Source organism: Balaenoptera ricei, chromosome 14, assembly GCF_028023285.1.
Source record: "Balaenoptera ricei isolate mBalRic1 chromosome 14, mBalRic1.hap2, whole genome shotgun sequence".
Classification (NCBI taxonomy): domain Eukaryota; kingdom Metazoa; phylum Chordata; class Mammalia; order Artiodactyla; family Balaenopteridae; genus Balaenoptera; species Balaenoptera ricei.
In genome coordinates, this window is record NC_082652.1 from 20,029,521 (window position 1) to 20,054,751 (window position 25,231).

General features: G+C 44.7%; 1 pseudogene; it reads right to left on the bottom strand.

The window, feature by feature from the left end:
* Positions 1-24,682: 24,682 nt before the first annotated feature.
* On the bottom strand, positions 24,683-24,804 carry LOC132348301 (U2 spliceosomal RNA; annotated as a pseudogene).
* Between the last annotated feature and the right edge of the window lie 427 nt (positions 24,805-25,231).

A 25,231-nucleotide genomic window follows, 5' to 3' on the forward strand; every position in this document is an offset into this window, starting at 1 on the left:
AAAGAGCACAGTCCCCAGCAGAGAGGTCCAGCAAGGCAGCAGTGTAACCAAGGAGACGCCAACTCCGGTGATGGAAGCAGCGGGTGGAACCTTCAGAGAATCAGCTCAGGACACGTGGGAACTGTGGGTGAGTGTCCACGATTCTGAGGCAGCCGAAGGAGGGCGGACGGGAGGCCAGGGGGTGAGGCACTCCAGGCCCCACCTGCACAGAGCCAGGGGTGATCCAGGCAGTGGGTGGGCTGTGAGGTCGACACCTGGGGGCATCAGACAGCAGGTGTGCCAATTTTTCAGATGCTGGTTACTACTATAATTAATTTTGTGAAGGATGGAAATATTGATGGCATCATCGCTTAAAATTCACTGTGGGTAACGTTTGCTTTGTTTTACCAAGAGCCCAAATTGACCTTTTTTAGTCTTTTATATGATGTACATATTATTTTGATAATGTTATTTAAGAAATAAAATTTCCAAATTGTGTTACATTTTTAAACAATATTGAATATTTTTAAATTACATTTTCAGAAGTTTCTTTTTTGAATGTTCACCAATCTCACCATGTATTGCTTTCGTCCAGTGTTTATTGATGTTGCTTTGACCTTGAGGAAGAGGTTTATATTATCAACAAAATTAAATCTAGACATTCTACGTCATTGTTGCATGTACATATATAATTATTACTGTATAAATACATATATAAGTACAATATAAATATAACATTAGATACATATATGTGTGTTTGTATATGTGTGTGTAAATATTTCATGCTTAATCTTTAGCCAGTGCAATAGTGGGTTTTTTAAAAAAAAAACAACTCTCATTTTAACTTCACTTGATGGCTTTTAAAGATTTAAAAAGTTCATTATCACATAAATCATATCAATGTTTTGTTAGGTCAGTCTCCCAAGGCAATAGAAGTAAAAGCAAAAATAAACAAATGGGGCTTAATCAGACAAGTTTTTATACAGCAAAGGAAACCATAAACAAAATGAAAAGAAACCTACGGAATGGGAGAAAATATTTGCAAATGATGTGACTGACAAGGGATTAATTTCCAAAATATCCAAACAGCTCATACAACTCAATAACAAAAAAACAAACAACCCAATCGAAAAATGGGCAGAAGACCTAAATAGACATTTATCCAAAGAAGACATACAGATGGCCAACTGGCACATGAAAAAACGCTCATGATCTCTAATTATTAGAGAAGTGCAAATCAAAACTACAATGAGGTACCACCTCACACTGGTCAGAATGGCCATCATTAAAAAGTCTACAGATAACAAATGCTGCAGAAGGAGTGGAGAAAAGGGAACCCTCCTACACTGTTGGTGGGAATGTAAATTGGTGCAGCCACTATGGAGAACAGTTTGGATGTTCCTCAAAAAAACAGAATTACCATATGATCCAGCAACCCCACTCCTGGGCATATATCTGGACAAAACTATAATTCAAAATGATACATGCACCCCAATGTTCATTGCAGCACTATTTACAATAGCCAAGACATGGAAACAACCTAAATGTCCATCAACAGATGAATGGATAAAGATGTGGTGTGTGTATACACATACACACACACACATACAATGGAATATTACTCAGTCACAAAAAAAGAATGAAATAATGCCATTTGCCGCAACATGGATGGACCTAGAGATTATCATACTAAATTAAGTAAGTCAGAAAGAGAAAGACAAATACTATATGATATCACTTATATATGGAATCTAAAATATGACACAAATGAACTTATCTATGAAACAGAAACAGACTCACAGACATAGAGAACGGACTTGTGGTTGCCAAGAGGGAGGTGTCGGGGAGGGATGGATTGGGAGTTTGGGATTAGCAGATGCAAACTATTATACAGAGAATGGATAAACGACAAGGTCCTATTGTATAGCATAGGGAACTATATTCAATATCCTATGATAAACCATAATGGAAAAGAATCTGAAAAAGAATGTATGTATATGTATAACTGAATCACTTTGCTGTACAGCAGAAATTAACACAACATTGTAAATCAACTATACTTCAATAAATTTTTTTTAAAAGATTTTAAAAGTTCAGTGTTGTTATTATTCACTCCATTGTTCATTCATGATATAAATTTTCACTTGCTTTAGCTACAGTACTTAGAAAATGTAGGTCCAGGAAGAAGAACGGATGGCATGTTTTCCAAATAATCATGTTGTATTGTGATCTAAAGTAAAGTGAGATGGAATCTGAAAATGTTTTACTGCGATCTGATTCTTTTCCTTGGCTTCATTTCCAAGCAATGAGTAGAAAGAAGGAATCTTATTGTCTTGTTTTACCCCTTGATTAAATGTAAAAAAATTTAATGATAAAAAATAATGAAGCTGATTTTCTTTTTATAAATTTATTTATTTATTTATTTATTTTTGGCTGTGTTGGGTCTTCGTTTCTGTGCGAGGACTTTCTCCAGTTGCGGCGAGCGGGGGCCACTCTTCATTGCGGTGCGCAGGCCTCTCACTGTCGCGGCCTCTTGTTGCGGAGCACAGGCTCCAGATGCGCAGGCTCAGCAGTTGTGGCTCACGGGCCCAGTTGCTCCGCGGCATGTGGGATCTTCCCAGACCAGGGCTCGAACCCGTGTCCCCTGCATTGGCAGGCAGATTCCCAACCACTGCGCCTCCAGGGAAGCCCCTGAAGCTGATTTTCAATATTTTTTAAACTCATAGAAATGAATAGGCCATAGGGGCAGTTCACAAATTGCAATAATTATTTAATATCTTTAGAAATTACTGGGCACTCTCAATGCAATTTGATGGTGTGTGTCAAAGATCCTGCACAGGTGTTAGTGACAACTGAAGACACTTTGAACATAATAAATGACCCTTTGACTAATAAATTTGTGCTAAAATGAGCAGCAACCCTCAGGGGTCGTTATATCACCATTTACAAAGGGATGGGTACCTCCCTCTTCTGATGCAGGTTCCAGGACTCCATTCTACTTTCTGAACACCCACCACAGTCCAGGACTAAGGTGAAACCATCTCTGCTCAGTTCAGTAAACATACGTGTCTACTAAGACCTAAGACTTGACCCTGCTCTTTACAAGATTATTTGAAATTACAGCAGTTTCAATTCATATGCAGCCAATGTTCTTAGGAGAAGATGCACCTACACTGCCCTCCTTTCTGCTTCAAAATCTGTAATTCCGGTTATAAGATAAATAAGTACAAGGGATGTAATGTACAACATGATAGTTATAATGATCACAACTGCTGTATGGTATATATGAAAGGCGTTAAGAGAGTCAATCTTAAAGGTTCTTATGAACCCAGGAGGAAATCAGGCTGCTACCAGATGAAGGGGGTGCAGTCTCTGGCAGTCAAATGTACCAGCCCTTATACTTGGGCTTCCCGAAAACACTTCCTGTGCTTGTCCCTGGGGGAGGGGCCTCAGCCACCCACGTCCAGGCATTTGCATGTAGTCCCTAGAGGGCGTGGAGATCCTGGCTGAAGGACCGTTCAGGGTGGGGCTTCTGAGATTATCAAAGATGGGGCAGGCAGACCCCTCCGGCTTCCAGATCTGGGTCTTTCGCAACTTATCTGGGTGGCCACTTATTTATTTATTCAGATCAGGCCATCCATTTCACTGAATTACATGTGTTTATTTCATGCCTCTGAGCCTTCACTCCATTTCTTTTAAAAGAAGCAGAGAAAGGCAAAATACAATGTCGCAGTTCTGCTTAATCCGGTGCAAGGCTTAAAAACCAGACTTTCCTCAATTTCCTCATTCGTTGAAATGGAGACGACATAAGGAAACCACTAGAACAGTAGCATGCCACGTCATTTAGGGGCTGAAACGTGACACTATTTAAGGACAGCTGCCCCCTGTTAGGCCCTTAAAATACTGAGCACCTGGTTTGTGGTGACCCCGCCATCATTGAACGTTAATTGAGTAAGTTCGTTCCTTAAAGACGCATTTATACATTGCCGCCTACAGATGGCGCCAGAGACCGCGATCCGCGGCCTAGGGCTCAGAGCACTTTCTGGTCCGGCGCACAGGCCGCTGCTGGAACCCCACATGTCTCAGCCTTCGACCTTCTCACTCTCGCAGGACACACTAATCACGCACACGAGCCCCTCACCTCTCATTCACTCTCTCTCACACGCACTCGCACACTCTCACCTGTACCGTCTCTCTCTGATACATGCTCTAGAAGTTTCTCCCAATATACAGCATTAAGTAGCCCTGGCAGATCCCATGGCCCGGAAGCCTAAAACACGTGCTCTGGCTCCTTGAGAAAACATATGCTGACCCTTTCAGCTGGCGCTTTGCAGGACTTCTCGTGCCCGTCACCCACAGCACCTCCAGGCCATCAGTGGGCCCAGTCCCCGTGACAACCATCCAGCTCCCCGTGGGTTTCCAAGAGGCTCCCACTGAGAAACTGCTTTCAGGTCTTTTGTCTCCTATTGACTGCCTCTCCAAATCTTTATCCTACTTTTAGGGATAATGCTTAAACAGTAAAATATTATTTAATTATTTTACTTAGTTTGCACACTTACGATTCCAAAGCCTGGGGCTGTCAGGAAGGGCTTCTGAGAGATGCGGTCTGAGCTGATGGGAGGCAAGCGGGGAAGCTGCCGAGGAGGAGAGGTAACAGGAGTTACAACCACTTCTTTATGGGCACTTTCTGTTTGTCAGATGTTTTCTCGGACTGTTACTGCTTCTCTAATCAGAGTATTACTGAGAAGGAAATGAAATCAGAGGTTTGAGGGTGGGGACTTAAGAGGAGATAGAAGAGCTGGGGCTGGAACCAGTCTCGCTGTCCAGCCAGGTACTCTTAACTTCTGGGCGTCCTCCTTTTCTGAGGCCTCTGCATCCTCAGAGGCCTATGGGGTGCCAGGAGATCCACTGCTAATGTTATTAAAGGAGATGAGGCCAAGATCCATCTCCAGGAAAATCCATGAAGGTCACTAGACCTGGGCTGCCCAGTACTGTAGCCACCAGCCCCATGTGGCCGCTGAGCACCTGAAATGTGTCTTATCTGAATTGAGATGTGCAGTGAGCGTAAAATGCTTCAAAACTAGATTTTGAAGATGTTATAAGAAAAGTGATTTCAACTATTTCATTTTGAGATCTTTTAAACATTGATGACTCATTGAAATAACATTTTACCAAATAAAATTATTTTGACTTGTTTCCTTTTACTTCATTTAAAGTGGCTACTAGAAAATTTATAATTAGATATGTGGGTTACATTCTCCTGGACATCCTGGTCTAGACTCAGAGACCCTCCAACTTCCACCAGCTGGCCCGACTCGGCTGTGGCTCAGATCTCCAGCAGCAGCTGAAAGGTTGAATCAGTCAACGGGGGAAACTCGGTTCAGCATGTAGTAGAGGACTCCAACCAGGATCTGATTAAGGAAAAAGAGCATCATCTCTCCAGCCTGGGTGCTGAAACCTAGTCCTGCCTACAGCTCCTGGAGCAGAGGGCCCAAGGGTCCCTAAGTGTACACAATAGGTCTGGGATTGAGTTGGCCTCGGCAACACTTGCTGTATTAATAAATTACTCCATTCCCCAAACTTTGTTCTGTCATATTTGCCTTTTGTAGAAAACTGAGAAGCAAAAAAGAAATTACATAAGATTGGACTTGCCTCTCTACTAGATCCTCCTCTGGCCTCCAACTCCTTCTGAAGGTGATTCAGCTCTTGAGTGAGATCCACCTACAAGGGGCTTTTAATTTTTAAAATTTTTTAGAAGATTCTTAGTTACACATTTAATGAGACTTGTATAGGACTTGTACAGGGTAAAATCTGTAAAACTTTGCTGAAGGATGTGAAAATTGATTTTTTTATTGAAGTATAGTTAATTTACAATATTAGTTTCAGGTGTACAGCATACTGATTCCATATTTTTACAGATTATACTCCATTAAAAGCTATCTATTCTATACATAATAGTTTGTATTTCTTAATCCCTTAATCCCATACCCTCCTCCCTTCCATCTCCCCACTGGTAACCACTAGTTTGTTTTCTATATTTTGAGCCTGTTTCTGATTTGCTATATACATTCATTTGTATTATTGTTTAGTTCCACATATAAGTGATATAATACAGTATTTCTCTTTCTCTGTCTGACTTATTTAACTAAGCATAATAAATACCCTCTAGATCCATCCAATTGTTGCAAATGACAGAATTTCATTCTCTATGGCTGAGTAATATTCCATTGTATGTATATACCATATCTTCTATAAGGGGCTTTTTATACTGAAGGATCTCTTCCCACCCTATTCATACCAGGCCTCTTTAATCTGATTGTATTTTGATTTACTTCTAGCAAAAATGAGATTTTTACTAAAGACAAAGAAGTTACCACAAACATTCTTTATTGAAGTAAATTATCACAAGCATTTTTACTCAACATTTTAAATGAATTGCGCTTGCATTAATTAATTACAATTCATTAATATTACTTCATATATATTTGTAAATATGTCATGCTTAATCTGTAAACCACACAATGGTAGGTAAAATTCTCATTTACTCTGACTCATACATTTTTAAGATTAAAACATTCAGCTTTGCTAATTAATATTGACCCTTCACTAATACCTGATGTAAATTCTCACTTCAGCTAAACTATTTAGAATATGTGGGTCCAGTCTGATGGACACACAACCTATTTGCTAAGGAATCACGTGGTACCAAGGGAAGGTGAGATGGGATTTGGCCGTGCTTAATTCCCATCCTATGAGATAGATTCTTTGTCTTGATTTTATTGTCAGTCAATGACTAGAAAGAAGATATTGCAAATTGCCACCTTGTTTTACTGTGCATTAAAATGTAAGAGTGAAGATGTAGCAATAATCATGAAGCTGATTTGAAATAGTTTTGAGATTCAAAATATGAGGTCATAATGGCAGTTCATAAATTGTACATATTTTAAATACCCATATTACTGAACACTCAATGAAATTTGAGAATTTGTTGTTGTTTTTAGACACTTCCCCACATATTTTGACCTTCTTTCTTCATATATAAAAAAACATGGACAGGTTTTAGTTCTTGAGTGACAGTTGCAGACATATTTAACATTTGATTAATGAAGTAATCATAAAAGGCTCCAGCCATCTCACAGCTACCCGCTAGGTGGCGCTATGTCAAAGTCTATGATAGGATTTGGCTCTTCCCTGTTCTGATCCAGGTTTCCTGCCTCCTAGATTCTACTTTCTGAAATGCTCACCAGAAAGCAAGGACCCATGTGATCCTGTGACGGCTCAGTTTTGTAAAAACCCCTGCCTCTTGACAACTAGCTATCCTAACTACATGGTCCTCACAAGACTATGAAAATTTATAGCAGTTTAAATTCTGCTATGGGCTGAACGGTGTCCCCCCTGCCCGCCCCACCAAATTCATATGTTCGAAGCCCTAACCCCCGGTATCTCAGGATGAAACTGTATTTGGAGAGAAGTCCTTTAATGAGGGGATTCAGTTCAAATGAGGCCATTAGGTGAGCCCTAATTCAATCTGACTAGTGTCCTTATGGGAAGAGGAGATTAAGAGATACAGAGAGAAACCAAATGTGCACAAGTCCAGAGGAAAGACCATGTGAGGACACAGAGAGAAGACAGCCGTCTGCAAGCCAAGGAGGAAGGCTTCCAAAAAAATTTCTTTTTTAAATTTTCTCAAGTTCTAAAAAGGGTGGCTAGAATTTAGACATTGATAACTAAACCATTACTGAGTACCAACTCTACACCTGGCAATATGTATGCAACTTTGTCACCTGCCCAATATGCTAGTGACTGGCTCCATGTGACTACTGAGCCCTACCAATGTGGCCACATTTGTAAAAATTCCAACATTTTAGATACATTAAGTTAAAAATATATGATTTACGTTTATTTCACCATTTTTGTTTTCTTTTTTCCAATATATTTTTTATTTATTTTTTGGCTGCATTGGGTCTTTGTTGCTGCGCGTGGGCTTTCTCTAGTTGTGGAGAGCAGGGGCTACTCTTCGTTGCGGTGAGCGGGCTTCTCATTGGGGTGGCTTCTCTTGTTGCAGAGCACGGGGTCTAGGTGCATGGGCTTCAGTAGTTGTGGCACGTGGGCTCAGTAGTTGTGGCTCGCGGACTCTAGAGCGCAGGCTCAGTAGTTGTGGTGCACAGGCTTAGTTGCTCCACGGCATGTGGGATCTTCCTGGCCCAGGGATCAAACCCATGTCCCCTGCATTGGCAGGCAGATTCTTAACCACTGCACCACCAGGGAAGTCCCTTCAATATGTTTTTTAAGGAGATTCAAGATGTGTGTAATTTTCTGATCTGGAAGATGGGAGATTGTAGCCCCTCCCCCCAACTCCTTAAACTTCTCAGCCCTGCTCTGGGTTAATGTCTCAGCCAAAGAGGACTTGTAGGGTAGCTGGAGGTGAGTCTGGACATATCTTCCACCTCAGCCTAATGATGGACAACCCACGAATGGAAAAAAAACATTGCAAAGCATATATCTGAAAAGGGGTTAATATCCAGAATATATAGAGAACTCCCACAACTCAACTACAAACAAACAACCTGACTTTAAAAATGCGTAAAAGACTGGAATAGGCATTTCTCCAAAGAAGATACATGAATGGCCGATAAGTGCCTGAAAAAATGCTCCGCATCAGTAATCATGAGGAAGATACAAATCAAAACCACAATGAGATACCATCACACATATATTGGGATATTAAATATTAAAATACAGAAGAGTGTTGGCAAAATTGGGGAGAAATTAGAACCCTTGTGCACTGTTGAAGGGAATGTAAAATGGTGCAGCCATTACAGGAAACAGGATAGCAGTTTCTCAAAAAATTAAAAATAGAATTATCATGTGATCCAGCAATTCCACTTCTGGGTATCTACCCAAAAGAATTCAAGGTAGGGTCTTGAAGAGATATTTGTCCACCCGTGTTCATAACAGCATTATTTTCGATAGCTAAAAGGTAGAAGCAACCCAAGTGTCCACTGACAGAGGAATGGATAAGCAAAATGGGTCTATCCGTACAATGGGATATCATTATTCAGCTTTAAAAAGGAAGGATATCCTGACATATGCTACAATACAGATGAAACTTGAGGACCTTATGCTAAGTGAAAGAAGTCAGTCACAAAAGGACAAGTACTGTATGATTCCACTTACATGAGGTAGATACCTAGTCAGATATCTAGTCAGATTCAGAGACAAAGTAGAATGGTGCTGTTTAGGATATCCCAGGATACCCCTCCAGGCAACCACAATGGCTGAACACTTTGAAGAAACAAGCACATGTCCCGTGTGCCTGGCCTTCACTGAGAAACCCGTGTACTTGAAATGTCCCTCCTGATGGCCGTCATGGAGCAGTGGACCGCACGTATGCCAGTGGGGCTGGCCGGGTGCCATATGACCACACAGGTAAGCAACACGAGGAGGTTCAGTGCACACGCAGACCAGGGAGAGGTTCTCCTAATAAGGAAGAAGAATGTAGGGCGAAGCGACACAGGGGGGACTGTTCCAGTCCCAGCGCACCAAGCCCGCAGTCCCAGAGAGGCTGTGGGTCTTTCCGTGGTGCTTTCCCAACAGTCCCTACAGGTGCGTCTTACTCAGGCTTGGGCATCATCGTTAGTGCGAAAAGCACGCAGAGGGTCCACATGCTTGTGGTCAGCTCATAGATGCTGAGCGCGGAAGGCAGAACCTAGGACAGCTGGGTCACCTTCTGCCAGGTCTGGGTCATCACTCCTTAGAAGCCGGCCCAACGCAGATAAGTTTAGTGCATGTGGCAGCATTATGGCCGGGAGCCCTAGAAATCCTGAAATCCTTGAGCTATGCACCCTGGGGACAGTGACAAATAAGAACTCAAGGTGCCTGGTGCCCATCCCCCTTGCCACAACTCTCTAGCGCAGCCATGTTGGAGAGCATTGCTGCTCACCCCCATCTCCCCTCCAGAGTGCACTAGCCCACCTCCGGACTGCTACCCGAGCAAGGATAGCCACCTCTCTCAATGAATACATACATGTGACAAAGAAAAGGAAGACTGGAGGTAAAAATAACATATGGCTAATAAGGGTTATTTTTATTTTTATTTTTAAAAAATATTTATTTATTTATTTGGTTGCACCAGGTCTTAGTTGCGGCAGGCAGGCTCCTTAGTTGCAGCTCGCGGGCTCCTTAGTTGTGACATGTGAACTCTTAGTTGCGACATGCATGTGGGATCTAGTTACCTGACCAGGGATCCAACCCGGGTCCCCCTGCATTGGGAGCGCAGAGTCTTAACCACTGCACCACCAGGGAAGTCCCATGGGTTATTTTTAAGTGGCAATATGTCAGTGTTCTCATATCTTCTGAATTTGAGTGTCTTCATGGCAGAGGATTCTCAAGAACAGTAGAATGCACTGCCTACAATTAAATCTCTCCCACCAAGAAAAGTCTTTTAAACAAGTGTGAGATCCCATGCCACAGATGGCCGATGTCGTTGCACCATCGTTGCATCATGGAGACTGAAATGGTCTTGGAAGAGGTGAGGAAGACAGTGGCGATCGAGATGAGCTTCAGAACGGGCAGGAGGGGCGATGGGGACCAGCCATTGAATCACAGCCTGCAGGTCAGGACCACACGTAGACTGATTCATTCGCATTGCTTTAGGTCACCTTGAGCAACTAAGCCAAACCAAGGGCTCTGTTTCTCATTTCTTTCACGTTCCTCTCCTTTGATTTCCTTCAATTCACCAAGAAGAATGGCCCAGCAGCACCTTGGTCCATACTTGTTAATCAACCATATCCACAACTCCCCACCCCGGGTCCACATCAAGCAAAGCCCCCTGAGTAATTTCTGAGAGGCACCACCAATGTCCCGATGGTCACTGTGGGTTCTCGTAGACCCCCCCGACCCCGTGCAGGACCTGTTAGAGGATCTTCCCAGTGACAGAGCAGAGGAAGAGGCCCCGTCTAGAGCCAAGATAAGCTCGCCTCTCTTTGAGATAAAAACGCTGCTTTCTTGGTTTCTTTCCTTTTCAATCAAATTTGAAAGCTGACCAGGTACATTAGGGATGATATATACCATTTCCATGGTGGGCCGGGAAGGGGAGTATTGAATGAGAGTCTTTTACCGACTGATACCTGATCCAAGAGGGCATTTACAAATGACGGCATCAGTCATAAACTACACTGTGGGGGAACTTTCGCTTGGCAGCAATATTCCTCCTTGGATGAAGAACTTTGGCATCACCGACCAAACTGGACTCGAGAGACACATCCTTCAGGAAAGCTTGTGCCTTTTCCAAAGGTGTCCTCTACCCTTGCTTTTGGGACCTTTGACCTGACCACAGCTTCCCATCTGGTTTCCTAAAGTCACCAAGAGAACAGAACGAAGACCTGTGTGAACAGGTCCTCATTGTGTTTTCTTTGCAATTGCAGGTGGTGTCAGGAACAAGGGAAAGTGTGACATAGTCTGGAAGCACTCACTTGCTGAGGAAAAAAAACATGCTGGCTTTCGTGGGCAGAGCTGGCCTCATCCAGGTTCCAGCTGGGATTGGCCAGGAGATGAGTCCACAGGGATGGGTCAGAATACAGGGTCGGGCCAGAGACATGGAATTCCCCAGGCCTCTTCCGCCTGGGGCCAGGAAGGACAAGTTTCTAGTTTTCACCTGTTTCTGGAAGTTGCCTGACAACCAGTCCTTGTCTACACACTGTTGGCCAAGTGTTGTCTGGCTCAGAAACACATTTAAACTGAAGAGCCTTCACACTGCGTGGCCAGGGCAGCTATAGAACATTCTAGTTGCAAAGGAGATGAGACAGGCATGGGCTCCAGTGGAGTTCAGGAAAGAGATGGGGGCTGATCCCAGAGTTGAGGTGGTCCTTCCTACTCTTCTCTATGACCAAGAGGCATCAATCTGAGAGTTTCTTCAAAATTGTCTTGGAATTCTCAGGCCCAAATTCTGTGTCCTCCCACTCGTGGGGACAGGAACCTTGGACGTAGGTGACCACTGCAAGGGCACTGCCTGTATCTTCCTCATCAGTTCTCACCCCAGTGCTCAGCCCTGGACAACCCGTCTTAGGCCCCATAAATGTCTAATGTACATCCCCCCACCCCGGACTGGGATCCAGTTCAGGGGTGGAGAGGGTCCCTCCTCAGCTTGTCCAGGCCTGCTGGGTCCACACCAAGCCAGGGGCCTGCCCGGGCTCTAATCCAGATCAGGAATGAGACAGGTGGGCTCCTGAAGCATCCCTCCCTCACCGCTGACCCTGCTGTTCTGATTACATCTAGCACAGGAGTGCCCGGCCTTGCTCTTCATCTCTGCTGACAGGTGGGCCCCCTGCTGGGAATCCTCTAGGACCTGGGTGTTGACCTTACTGTCTGTGTCCCCAGGGCTTCACTTAGTGCCTGGCATGTGTACGTGAGCCCAGGAAGAACCTACAAATGCATGGTCAGATCAGGCCATCTAACTACTCCAAAGCAAGGAGCAACCAGGGGAGGGGAGCTTATGTCTTCCTCATCTTCTGATCTCTAGTATTGCACTGTCCCATGGTGGCCACGAGTCAGAGGTGCCTGCTCATATTTAAATTAATGAAAGCAAATCAAATGAAACATTCAGTCCCCCATCACACTAGCCCCGTTTCAAGGGCCCAATCAATAGAGAACATTTCCATCCTCACAGAACATTCTCTTGGGCAGCTGCCCACCACTGGATCTGTTCCTTGAAGTCATTTAACCCAAAGCATGTGCATCACAGTTGGATTTGCAGGTGAATAAGACTGGAAGCTAGAGCTAGAAGGATCTGGTGGAAACGGGGAAGTGACAAGTTGAAAGCAGATCCTCTTTCTCAGTGAGGGTTTGCAAACGTGGTCAACGTCTTGGTGAAGGGCTCTGGCTCCAGGGAGCCCAGGGAAGGCTGAGAACCCAGAGGAAGGAGCCGGGTGATGCTGAGTGAGCCAGTATGGCCTCCACTGGAGGGGGAGGCACGGGTGAGCCACTCTCTCTAATAACTTTATTGCTCATGTTTGTGTATCTAAAGAATGGCTTGTGGAGAGCATATACGACTCAAGCGAGGACGAAGACTCTCTAGGTAGGGAACCACTCAGGTAGAATCCAATGGGCGAGGGTCCCCAGCAGCAATCAGGTTACACATGCCCCTTTGGAGACTGAGGAAGATGCATATGAAATAAGAAAGAAGAAGGAAATATGTGTGAGGGCTTGTTTTGCTCTTTTCATATATTAATGACATAATAGTGGGAGATACTAAGCCTATGGCGTTCAAATGTCTTTTGCTATTTAAGATTATCTTTCCCATAAGAATTGGTCTTTTCTGCCTTTGCCAAAGTAAAGCCTTTGCTTACATTTGGTTCGCATCTCTTGGGAATAAAGCACAAGTGTTACTGGGTTGGGGTTTGGGGGTTGAGCTGGGACGAGGCCATCTGGTGGGACACGACTCCCTCACGAACACTTGAACCTGGAGACACAGTTCTTCGTGTGTGATCCCGGTGCTGGGTGAGAAGCAGACGCTCTCCCTCTGCACATTCAGGTCTTGTGGCGGCACCCTCATGTCCTGCCCTCAGGTTTACTCCTGGTTTAAGGGCGCTCCCAGGGGTGGGGAGGTTAGAGATGATGTCCTCCCAGCTTCCTGCACAGGTTCCTGGGTCCTCCTGGAGAGGTGAGGGGGGAGCACACCCTCGAGCCCATTTCTCGCCTGCACTCCTCACCCACAACCCAAATCCTGGGACCAGGAATAAGGCCCATGTTCAGCTGCCCCTCGAGCCCCTCCATGGCTGGCAGGAATTCTCGAGGATGCTGTGAAGGGTTGCCGGGCTGGCTCCACACACTTGCCCTCAGAGCCCTGCTGACCTGGTCCTCTGGGATTGACCTGCCCCAGGACAGAGCGTCTGGGAGGCAGGGCCAGGGGGTCGCTTCTCCTCTCAGAACCCACCGCTGCAGCCCGGCAGCGCTGCCCCTGCTCCCCCATACCCCAGCCATGCCCACCCTGTGCCCTTCTCCCCAGTCCTTCCAGGACTCCGGGAGAATCTAGCAGGTACTGTTTACTCATGTGGGCATATATCCTCCTGCTGGAGAACTCTTGTTGCATCACTTGCAGACCAAGAGAATTTGGACAAGTTACCTTTAATCTTGTGTTCATCCCCTCTAAGGAGCTAGAAAACTTACAGGGTTGTTGTGAGGACTAAGTATCTAGCAAGTAACTAAGGTCATCACCTCAGGCACAGGACAGATAAACTGTACGTGGAATTGGCTGCCATTCTCTCCCAGGAGGCCCATCGAAACCCTGGGTCCATGACAGGTGCTTCCTGCATTTGGTTGGATTGGTTCATTGATCCATTGATTAGGGAGAGTGGCAGGACACCCACAATTGTTCCTGCAATGTTCCCATATGTTGGAGAACAATATGGTTGGTGGAGGTTGTCAAGGAGAAGGGACTTTAAGCCGACAAGGCAGGGAAGAAGGAAGGAAGAGGAGGGAGCTGGGAGGAGGGCAGTGTTATGCACAGAAAGCCGTGGAGATGTGACTGGCTGTCGGAGGCACAGGAGGACACAGGCATGGCGTCCTGGTCATAGTTACAGAATTCGAGGGCTGGAAAAGGGGCCCTAGAGATCCTAGACCCTCTCCCTCATTGCAGAGGTGAAGCCATCAAGGCCCTGGGAGAGATGGGGACAGAAGGGGCCCCGAGTCCTGACCTTGACTCTGATTCTCAGCTCTCCTTTCGCATGCCCCCACCCCCAGCATCATTGCTGTCCTTGGGCACTAAAACACTCCTTTGCTGACAGTGAAGACTCTGAACGGGAGGGCAACAATCTGCATGTAACTTACTTACTCTTTCATCTCCTTTACATTTTCTCTCTTTTTCTAATCCATAAGCTCCTCTATGTAGCTCTTCCCCGTCCCCTCCTTCCTTCTTTTTAATGATTCTCATCCAGAAGGACCTGTTCTCATCCAGGCACTTGAGGTCCTGGGATCTTCTATAAAATCTGTACACACCCTCTGCAGCCGTCCTCCTCCACTTTCTTAGCATTGCCCTGGCTCCAGAGTCCCCGCCCACCACCCTGTCTGTGTCACTGAATCGTGTTGAGCAACCCTGAGTGCCCCCCCCCCGGGGCAGGAGGCAGGTCAGAGTCAGAAGGACTGGGCCCACCCTGCTGGAGCCACCCCAGCCCCACCTGTGAAGTCTGGCTCTGCCCTGCCCCCTCCCACCACTACCACCAATGGGTGTAGTCCTGCCCTGGGCGCCTCTGACATGTGCCATTGTTTTCTCTCCAGCTGTCAAGAAATTCTCTCCTACTCTATTAGAATGAGGGAAGGAGACAAAGTGGAAGAATAAGAGGAAATGGGAGTATGAACCAAGTAAACTGCGGAGGGGAGGCAAATAAGGGCAGGTGGGTTCCATTGCTTCCTAACTTTCTTTCTGGCACTTTGGTAGAACCAGCAAAACTGAGGAGCACACTGGGGTGACCAGTATTGCATGCAAGGGAGACAAGAGGATGGTAAAAACCCATGCAGACAAATGAAGGGTGCCCTGAGAACATCTTTCCTGGAAGCGATAACCCACTCCACATAAACTTTTAAGGTTGCTGGGCCAAAGCCTCCAGTGGCTCCTCCATTTGGAGGAGAGGGCTGTAGGTTACTGTAAGGCCACCTGTGCCTGACTCCAGGCTGCGTTGCTCACATCATACACGTTTGTAAGAGTCTTCCAGGATTTATTTAATATCTTGGTAGTGCGGGACCCAGCTCTGCTCCACCAACCCCCTTAACATCAGCAAGGGGGCATCCCCCACTCAGCGGCTGAATGCTAGATCCGCTAACATTGGATATGATGAGATAGCATGGTGTGACCCTGACCCTCCCCCTCCTTCAGGCCTCCTGGGAAAAGGGTGAGAAGGACAGAGACACCTGGGACTCCTTCTCCTGCAATCAGGACAGCTCACCTGGGCCAGCTTTGAGCCCTGTCTGCCCGTAGTAGTCTCAGCATCAAGTAGGGGACTCTGCAGGATCCACACCCAGCTGGGAGGGAGCCAACCCCTGGGGGCCCCTCAGCCTCTACAGAGCCCTGCGGAGGGCCTGAGTCACCTCATGGCAACGTTTCTCAGGCTGAGGTTCTGTAGATTGGTCACATGTATGTAAAAACAAAACACACACACAAAAATGGAAGGAAACTCAATGCCATACTCATTTGGGATAGGGTAAGGGGGAAGAATTATAAATTGCTTATGTTTCTTTAATTTCCAAATTTGTAAATAAGTAAAAAAAAATTATATATTTGATTATATTTCATTTTTTATTTATTTTTTAAATATTTATTTATTTGGCTGCATCAGGTCTTGGTTGTCCCCTGCATTGGCAGGCAGACTCTTAACCACTGCACCACGAGGGAAGCCCTCATTATATTTTACAAAGCAGTGTTTCCTATAACCTTTTCACATTGGAGTACTTAGGCCATAAACCTTATTTTTTTTATTACCACTGAATAATCTATATCAGAACTGAATGAAGCAAGCAAGGCTTGGTGGGGATGTTAGGAAAAAAATTATTGGGGGTAAAATGTGACTTAACAATTAATTGTTCATTTCCACTGTGCAGGTCTCCTGATGGGTCGGGTTGAGCAGGGCTGGAGGGACAGGGTCACTACTCCCACCTGTGTCATCAGACCTCCCACTCCTCACAGTGCCCAGGTGGGAGGGACCCACACTTTTCACCCTGGAGCCCCAGAGCCTCCCCTTTCCTCTGCATCACTTTTACTGTTCAGGGGACCAGTCACTTGAACGCCGCCCGGCCAAATGCCCAGGTTAAAGCGCCCCTGTAGGACATGTCTCTCTGCTACCAGAGCACACTTGGCAAAGAGCAGCAAACAGGCCCCAGTGCCCTGGGGATGTGACCCCTGGGGATGTCAGGACCCAAAGTCACTTCCAGGGTCTGAGTAGCCCCCTGGGTCCCACACACCGACCCGAGGGAGCCCACCTCCCCACTGACTCCAGTCCTTGCCTTTGTGCGGCAGGTTCCGGTCTGACACCTGTGAAGACCGTGACCTGGAGGCTTCAGCCTGAGACTCAGAGGGGATGGAGCTTGTACAGTGTCTGGAAGCTTAAATGAGACACGAGGCCAAGGAAGGAGAGCCGCCTCTCTGCTCCTCCTCTCCTGAGTCAGCTATTTAGTGCCGGTTATCGCCTGTCTGAACTGTACAGATTCAGCATAATTTTAGATATATGTTTTATTTTTAACACTGGAGGCTTTTACATCAAGCAAAATTGATCTCCTACTTGGTTTAATTTTTAAACATTTCTATGTAAAATAACACACAAGTATAGGAAAGCACCCTCCGCAAAGGGAGGGCTCAGTGAATTACAATGGGCGCTCCACTCTGGGAAGCAGTAGTTTTTCCCTCTGTAAAAGCCCAGATGCTTCTGAGAAGCTCCTCTCAGCTTCCTTACTCTGGCCCCAGACCTCCACAGCGGAAATCCCAAAGGGACTGGATTCTCCCAGCCCTCCAGCGCCCTCCACTACTTTCTGAGTGTGCTGCCACACTAATTTTGAGTTATCTGTGTGTAAATCATTGCACTTGGAATATACATGGAGTAACTGATTTCATGCTTATAACTGAATAAGTTAGCACTTATTCTTCTCCCCTTCTACAGGGGGCTGCCAGGGTGCTGGGGACGGCCTGTATATTGAACTGAGTGTTAGTAATAGATGTGTTTATATTTACAAGAAACCATAAAGCTCTACGCTTAAGATCTGTGCCCTGTACAATACACCAAGTAAACTTCAATTAGAAAGAGATGCAAAAAAAGTTTTCCCACAAAACAAACTTCAGGCCCAGGTGGCTTCCTCTGATTTCTACCAAACATTTAAGACAGAAATGATGCCCGTCTGCTACACACTCTTCCAGAGAACAGATACAGAGGGAACACACCCACACTGCTTTCATCGGACCAGGAGAATAGTGATGTCATACCAGCAGAAGATAGTACAGGAGAGGAGAAATTACAGGCTAAACACTTCTGAATGTCGATGTCAAAATCCAAAAGCAAATATTAGCCGTCTAAATCTAGAGGTTTTTAGAAAGGGAGGAAGCTGGGATTTCATGGCGGTATTTCCAGTGGTTAATGTGGGCAGGATCACTGGGTGTTTGGGTGCTGCCTGGGAACGTGGAGAGAAGGGGCAATGCCATCGGGTTAGTGGAATGAACGTCTGGTGACAGAGATTAGGAGGGCCTGAGTCATCCTCAGAGACAGTCCTGGGATGGGGTCTCTAGGCTGTGGCTATGGAGGGGTCCCTCCAGGAGGACATGGGCCTCTCTCCTGTGCCGCTGCAGGGTCTACGGATGGATGAGGAGTTTGTAGGGGCTGGATTTTGATGAGGAAGGATGAGCAGGGAAGGTGCGCCCTCAGAGCCAGTGCAGCCACGGCCCCTCCCCAGCCAGGCCGTAGCCCAGGCTACTCTGACAGCTGCTCACATCAATGGTCAGGCGACAGTGGGGCACGCCAGCTTCACCCACTAAGCCACCAAGCACAGCCCAGCAGGCCACTGTCCTCACTAATCAGCAGTAACTGTGCATCCAGGGCTGGTTGTTGAAGACCAAGCTAATTTGTTAGAGACGTGCCACGTGGGCAGCTGACTTGGAGAGACCGGGGCTCTAAGCCACGTGGAGACAAGCCGACCACTGGTCAGACCACCAGGAGGCTCACCCGGTGTGTGACGATGCTGAGGGAGGAGGGACGTAGATGGGACCCCCTGATCCTTCAAGGGACCTTCTTTCAGGGATATTTAACAACTGTGGGGTCAAGGATCAACATGTAAGGGAGGCAGCTGGGTCAGGCATGGGCCCTCCTGTTGGCTCAGACCCCTCCTGTCCTTGGAGCAACCATGGGGCAGGCAGGAGGATTGGGGGGATGGAGGGAGGGGAGCCCTGGGCTCAGGAGTCCAGGGCACCATCTAGAGGATTCAGGGATTCAGGGATTTCTGTCCCAGGGAACCAAATACATTCCTGTCCCACATCCATCTGTCATCAGCTTTGCGACTCCGGGAAAGTCACTTAAAATCTCAACATTTTAGTGCCATGTACCATAAAATATGGATCACAGCACCTGCCATGAGTTCCCTACGGGGCTGATGTGGGGACCACAGGAGATGATAACAGATATTCTTCACAAGCTCTAAAGCATCACACCCATAACCTTCCCCGCTCCCCTGCTCTGTGGCATCCAGGTCCCCTCTCTGGAGGCAGCACTACCACATTTCTTGCTTATTCTTCCAGACATGTAATATTTGAACATTTAAGTAGCACTTATGAAGTACCCATCATTCTTCGTCAGGGTCTACCTGATTTGTTGTATTAAGCTTCATCATGTAATACTAATAAGTGGGCCCTATTAACATTTCCATTATCACAGAACAAGGAACTGAGGACAGAGGGTCTGCATAACTTTCCCAGGTTCATGTGGCTTCTGGTATGATTTGAATCCAGACCATCAGGCACCAGCCCCCCCTCTCTCGCTCACTGTGCTGTGCTCCCTTTCTATATTATCTCACTAAATAAAGTCATGTCCCCGTGCAGTCAGCCCGCTGGCTATTTTAAGTGCACACCACATTGCAACACCCTCTTCCCAAGGCCAGCTTTGATTCACTTGACTCCCCTAGACTCCCCTAGGCGGCTGGTGAACAAAGAGAACAGACGTGTGACCTGGGAATGAATTGACACCTCTGCATGGTCTTCTCCCAGCAACATATCAATAGTTCTCTCAATTTTTGTTGTGTTTTCCAGGATCATGACTTGGGTACCAAGAAGAAAAGGAAGATTATAAAGGAATCAAACACAGGATGCACAGGAATATCATATCAGATGCGATCAAGATAATCTGCTGGCCATCCGCAGCGGTGGTTCAGACACATCAGAATCAGCATCTGGCCAAACAACAGGGTAAGGACACAAATATCACCCCCACTAACCACTCCATTGAAGGTACTGTGGAAGTAATACCAGTAAGTAGATTCAGGAGTAACGGCTATAGTTTGTGCAGCAGAGCCTGGATCTGGCTGAGGGAGGGTTGGGCAGGGAAGGTGCCCACTCAGAGCCCGTGCAGCCACTGCCCGCTCTTAGCCAGGCCTTAGTCCAAGCTGCTCAGCTGGTCAGTTTCTAGCCAGTGAGACCCTGGGGGCCTGTAAGCTTCATCTGTTAAGCCACCAAAACACCAGCCCAGTGGACCCTGTTCCCCGCTAATGAATATTAACTGCTCATCATCCAGGTTTGGTCAGTTGAAGATGATGCTGATTCTCTGTGCAACTGTCATGTGGGCAGTTGGTTTGGAATGTCCTGGGTTCTGAGTCAGTTAGGGAGTCAAGAAGACTACTGGTCATTCAGGGTGGTTACCTGACCACCAGGAAGTCTCACTGCAAATCAGCTGTTAGAATCAAGTGCTGAGGGGGAAGGGAGGGGAGATACACACATATTTGGGTACCCCGGTCCATCAGGGGGTCTTCATTTGGGGGGAAAGCATTGTATTTGGGGTCAGGGATTGAAACATAGAGCCAGGAGTTGGGTCCAGATTTGAGCCATTCTCGTGGGCCAGGCACCTCCTCTGAGTACCAACTGTCTCCCTGAAACATCCTTGGGGCAGGAGGATGTGGGAAAGGGAGTGAGGAGAGCTCTTGGTTTGTGTATCCAGGGCATGATCTCATGACCATGTGTTCAGGAATCTCTATCCCCAGGAAATCAACTCCCTCCCCTGCCTCAGACCCATCACTCATCAGTGTTGTGACTCTGGGCAAGTTATTCAATCTCTCTAAATTTCAGTGCCCTGAACCATAAAATATGGGCCACAGCCCCTACTCTGCCCACCCCACAGTGCATCACAAGAAATAATATACTTTCCATGAGCTCTAAAACTTCTTACTCATGTCATCAATGTGAAAAAGTAGGCTCTATCCTCCTGTTTGTAGCCTCCTAGGTTCCCCTTCTGGAGACAACCTGCTTATTCTTCCAGGCATTTAATACTTGAACATTTATGTAGGTAGCACTTATGAAGTAACCATCATTTTTCTTCAGGCTTTGTATTTACTAATTTTTAGCCTCAGAACATAATACAAATAAGCAGGTCCTATTAAAATTTCCATATCACTGGCCAGGGAACTGAGAAACAGAAGGGCTAAGTAACTAACCTTCCCAGGTACAAGTGGCTTTCAAATAGGATTTGATTTCAGGCCATCAGGCACCAGCACCCATACTCTCCCTCATTGTGTTGTGCTGACTTTGTACTTGTCTCATGTAAATAAAGTTATTTTCCCCATGCGATCAGCCTGTTGGGTATTTTAAGGGCACGCTAAAATGCAAGGTCCATCTTCGTAAGCTCTACTTTGATTCAGGGGGCTCCCCGGGCAGCTAGTAATAAGGAGATCTGAAGTTTGACCTGTGAATAAGTTAAGACTTTTGCCAGGAAGATGTCAACACCTCTTGCTATTGTGAATGTATTTCCTAGGAACCTGCTTCAGGAATATGAAGAGAAAAAGACAAGGATTCAAACCAAGGATGCATATGGGGATTGATCCTCAGTGAGGAAAATATACTGGCTGGCCCTCACTGTCATTCAACAGCTCAAGATGAGCATCTGGTCCCAAAGGGTGGAGCCTCAAATATCATCCCATACAAGCCACTCCATTGAAGTCACTGTGGGAATTCCATCATGAAACTGGTCAAGAGTAATTACTATAGGGGCTTCCCTGGTGGTGCAGCGGTTGAGAATCTGCCTGCCAATGCAGGGGACATGGGTTCGAGCCCTGGTCTGGGAGAATCCCACATGCCGCGGAGCAACTAAGCCCGTGAGCCACAACTACTGAGCCTGCGTGTCTGGAGCCTGTGCTCCGCAACAAGAGAGGCCACGACAGTGAGAGGCCTGCGCACTGCGACGAGGAGTGGCCCCCGCTCGCCGCAACTAGAGAAAGCCCTCGCACAGAAACGAAGACCCAACACCGCCAAAAATAAATAAATAAATTTATTTTTAAAAAAAGAAGAGTAATGACTATAAAAATGTTGTCATATTATCTTTTTATTGAGATATAATTCACATTCCATCAATTCACATTTTTTTTGAACTGTGTGATTCGGCGGCTTTTAGTATACTCAAGTTTTGCAATCAACATCTCTAATTCCAGTACATTTTCATCATCCCCAAGAGAAACCTCATACCTAGTATCAGTCATTCTCATTCTCTCCTCCCCTTTCACCCCAGCCCTGGGTCTTTCTGTCTCTATTGATTTTCCTATGCTGGACATTTCATATGAATAGAACCACACAATGTGTGGACTTTTGTGTTTGACTTTTGCAGTAAGCAAAATGTATTCAAGATGCATCCAGGTTGTAGCATGTATCTGTCCTTCACCCTTTTTATGGCTGAATAATATTCATTGTATGGATATAACACATTTTATTTTTCCATTCATCAGTTGACGAATAGTTGGGTTGTTTCCACTTTTTGGCTATTATGAATAATGATACGACAATATAACACTCATGTACAAGTTTTTGTGTGAACATATGTTTTTTATTTCTCCTGGACATATACCTGGGAGTGGAGTTCCTGGGCCATATTGTATCTCTGTGTTTAACTTTTTGAGGAACTGCCAAACTATTTTCTTTTTCGTATTTGCACCAGCAATGCTTGAAAGTGCCAATTTCCCCACATCATTGCCAACCCTTGTTTTTTAAAAATTTATATGCATACTAGTGGGTGTGAAGTGGTATCTCACTGTGGTTTCAGTTTGCATAATTTTGACTAATAATTTTGGCCATGTTTTCATGTGTTTATTGGCAATTTATGTCTCTTCTTTGGAGCAGTATCTATGCAAATTCTTTTTCTCATTTTTAAAATTTGGTTATTTGACATTTTATTGTTGAGTTGCCAGTGTTCTTTACATATTCTGAATACTAGGCTTTATCAGATATATGATTTGCAAACATTTTCCTTCATTCTGAAGGTTGTATTATGTCTTTCTTGATGGTGTTCTTTGAAACACAAAGGATTTTAATTTTGATAAAGTCCTATTTCTTTTTCCTTTTGTTGCTTGTGCTTTTGTTATCATATTTAAGAGTTCATTGCCAAATCCAAGACTATGAAGATTTATCCCTTTTTTTCTTCAGAAATTTGTATAGTTTAGCTCTTATGTTTAAGTCTTTTTGTCTGATATTGGTATAGACACTCCTGCTCTCTTTTGGTTACTATTTGAGTTTTCTTACTGAGTTTGGAATTCCTTTTTCTATCCTTTAACTTTCAACCTGTTTGAGTCTTTTGATCTCAAGTGAGTCTCTTTTAGACAGCATATAGTTGGATCATATGTTTTTACCTATTCCGCCAATCTCTGTATTTTGATTGGAGAGTTTAATCCATTTACATTTAAAGTAATTACTGATTTTTTTAAAAAAAGACTTATTTCTGCTATTGTGCTATTTGTTTTCCATATGGCCAAAGCTTTTTTGCCCCTCATTTCCTGCATTCCTATCTTTCTTTGTGTGTGTTTAGCTGATTTCTTACAGTAAAATATTTAAATTACTTTCTCACTTCCTTTTGGGTATATTCTATAGTTATTTTCCTTGTGTTTACCATGGGGATTACCTTTAACATCCTAAAATTAAAACACTCTAACTTGAATTTATACCAGGTTAATCTCAACAACATCCAGGTTCTTGAAGCTAAAAGAGCATCCTACTATCTCAATGCAAAAGACCTTCTCCAAGACATATTATAATGAAATTGTCAAAAATCAAAGGATAAAGAATTCTAAAAGCAGTCAGGGGAAAAAAGATTTTAACTTACAAAGGAACCCCCATTACACTATCAGCAGATTTCTCAGCAGAAACCCGACAGGCCAGGAGAGAGTGGAATGACATATTCAACATGTTGAAAGAAAAAAAAAATGCCAACCAAAAATACTCTATCCATCATAGTTATCCTTCAGATATGAAGGAGAAATAAAGATTTTTCTAGGCAGACAAAAGCTGAGGGAGTTCATCACCCTTAGACCTGCCTTGAAAGAAATGCGGAAAAGAATTCTTCAAGCTGAAATGAAAAGACAGTAATCAGCAACATGAAAACGTATAAAAGTATACAACACATTGGTAAAGGTAAGTATACAATCAGAAAACTCTAAATCTGTAACAGGAAGGTGTGTTAGCCATTTAATTATAAAGGTCAAAGGAAAAGAGTATTTAAAATAATTATAGCTACTGTAATGTATTAACAAACACACAATATAAAAGACATAAATAACGACATCAAAAACATGAAGAGTGGGGAGTAAAAAGGTAAAGTTTTTGTAGGCAATTGAAGTTAAGACGCTGTCAGCTTAAAATGGACGATTTAAATCTATGAGATGTCTTACGTAAGCTTCATGGTAACCACAAAGCAAAACCTAGAGCAGATGAACCAAAGATAAAGAAAGGGGAAACAGCACACCACCACAGAAAATAACCAATTTACAAAGGTAGGCAGAAACAGAGGGGAAAAGAAACAACAGGAATACAAAACAACCAGAAAACAGTAAGATGGCATTAGTAAGTTCTCAATAATTCTAAATTCAATGGATTGAATTCACCAATCCAAAGGCATACGGATAGATTTAAAAAAAAGATGCAACTGTATGCTGCCTACAGTAGAATCGCTTCAGCTTTAAGGACACATATAGGCTCAAAGTGAAGGGATGGAAAAGATAGTCAGTGCAAGTGGAAAGCAAAAGTGGGAACAGCTGCAATGATATCAAAGAAAATAAACTTTAAATTGACAAGAACAGATACTACACTTGATCTTAGCCAAAAGGCTGAGATGAAATAGACAAAATAAACTTTAAGCTAAAATTACTGTCAAGTATAAATTTTACTAATATAGTAATTCCAAAGGACCAAGGAGCAGGGCAGTGGCTTTATTGAGAACCCAGGATTTCCGAGTGTCCACCGTGCCCAGTCACTTTTAAATCATCACCACAGCCCTATAATTCAGAGATTCAGGTGAAGTGACTTGCCCAGGGTCACACAGCTAAGTGAGAGTCTTCTGGGACCAACAGTAACTTTTGCAAAGACATCTCTTGCTATACTTAATCACTGCCACCATCTGGCACTCACATTCTTTTTTTTATACTATTCTGTTTCCTTGGGTCAAAGAATCCGACACTTGCATTAAGGTTAAATAGGAATTAGTGGCAGATCCAAAGCCAAAATCGCTTCAAGATATTCTTTTAATTCCCCCAAGTAATGCCTTTA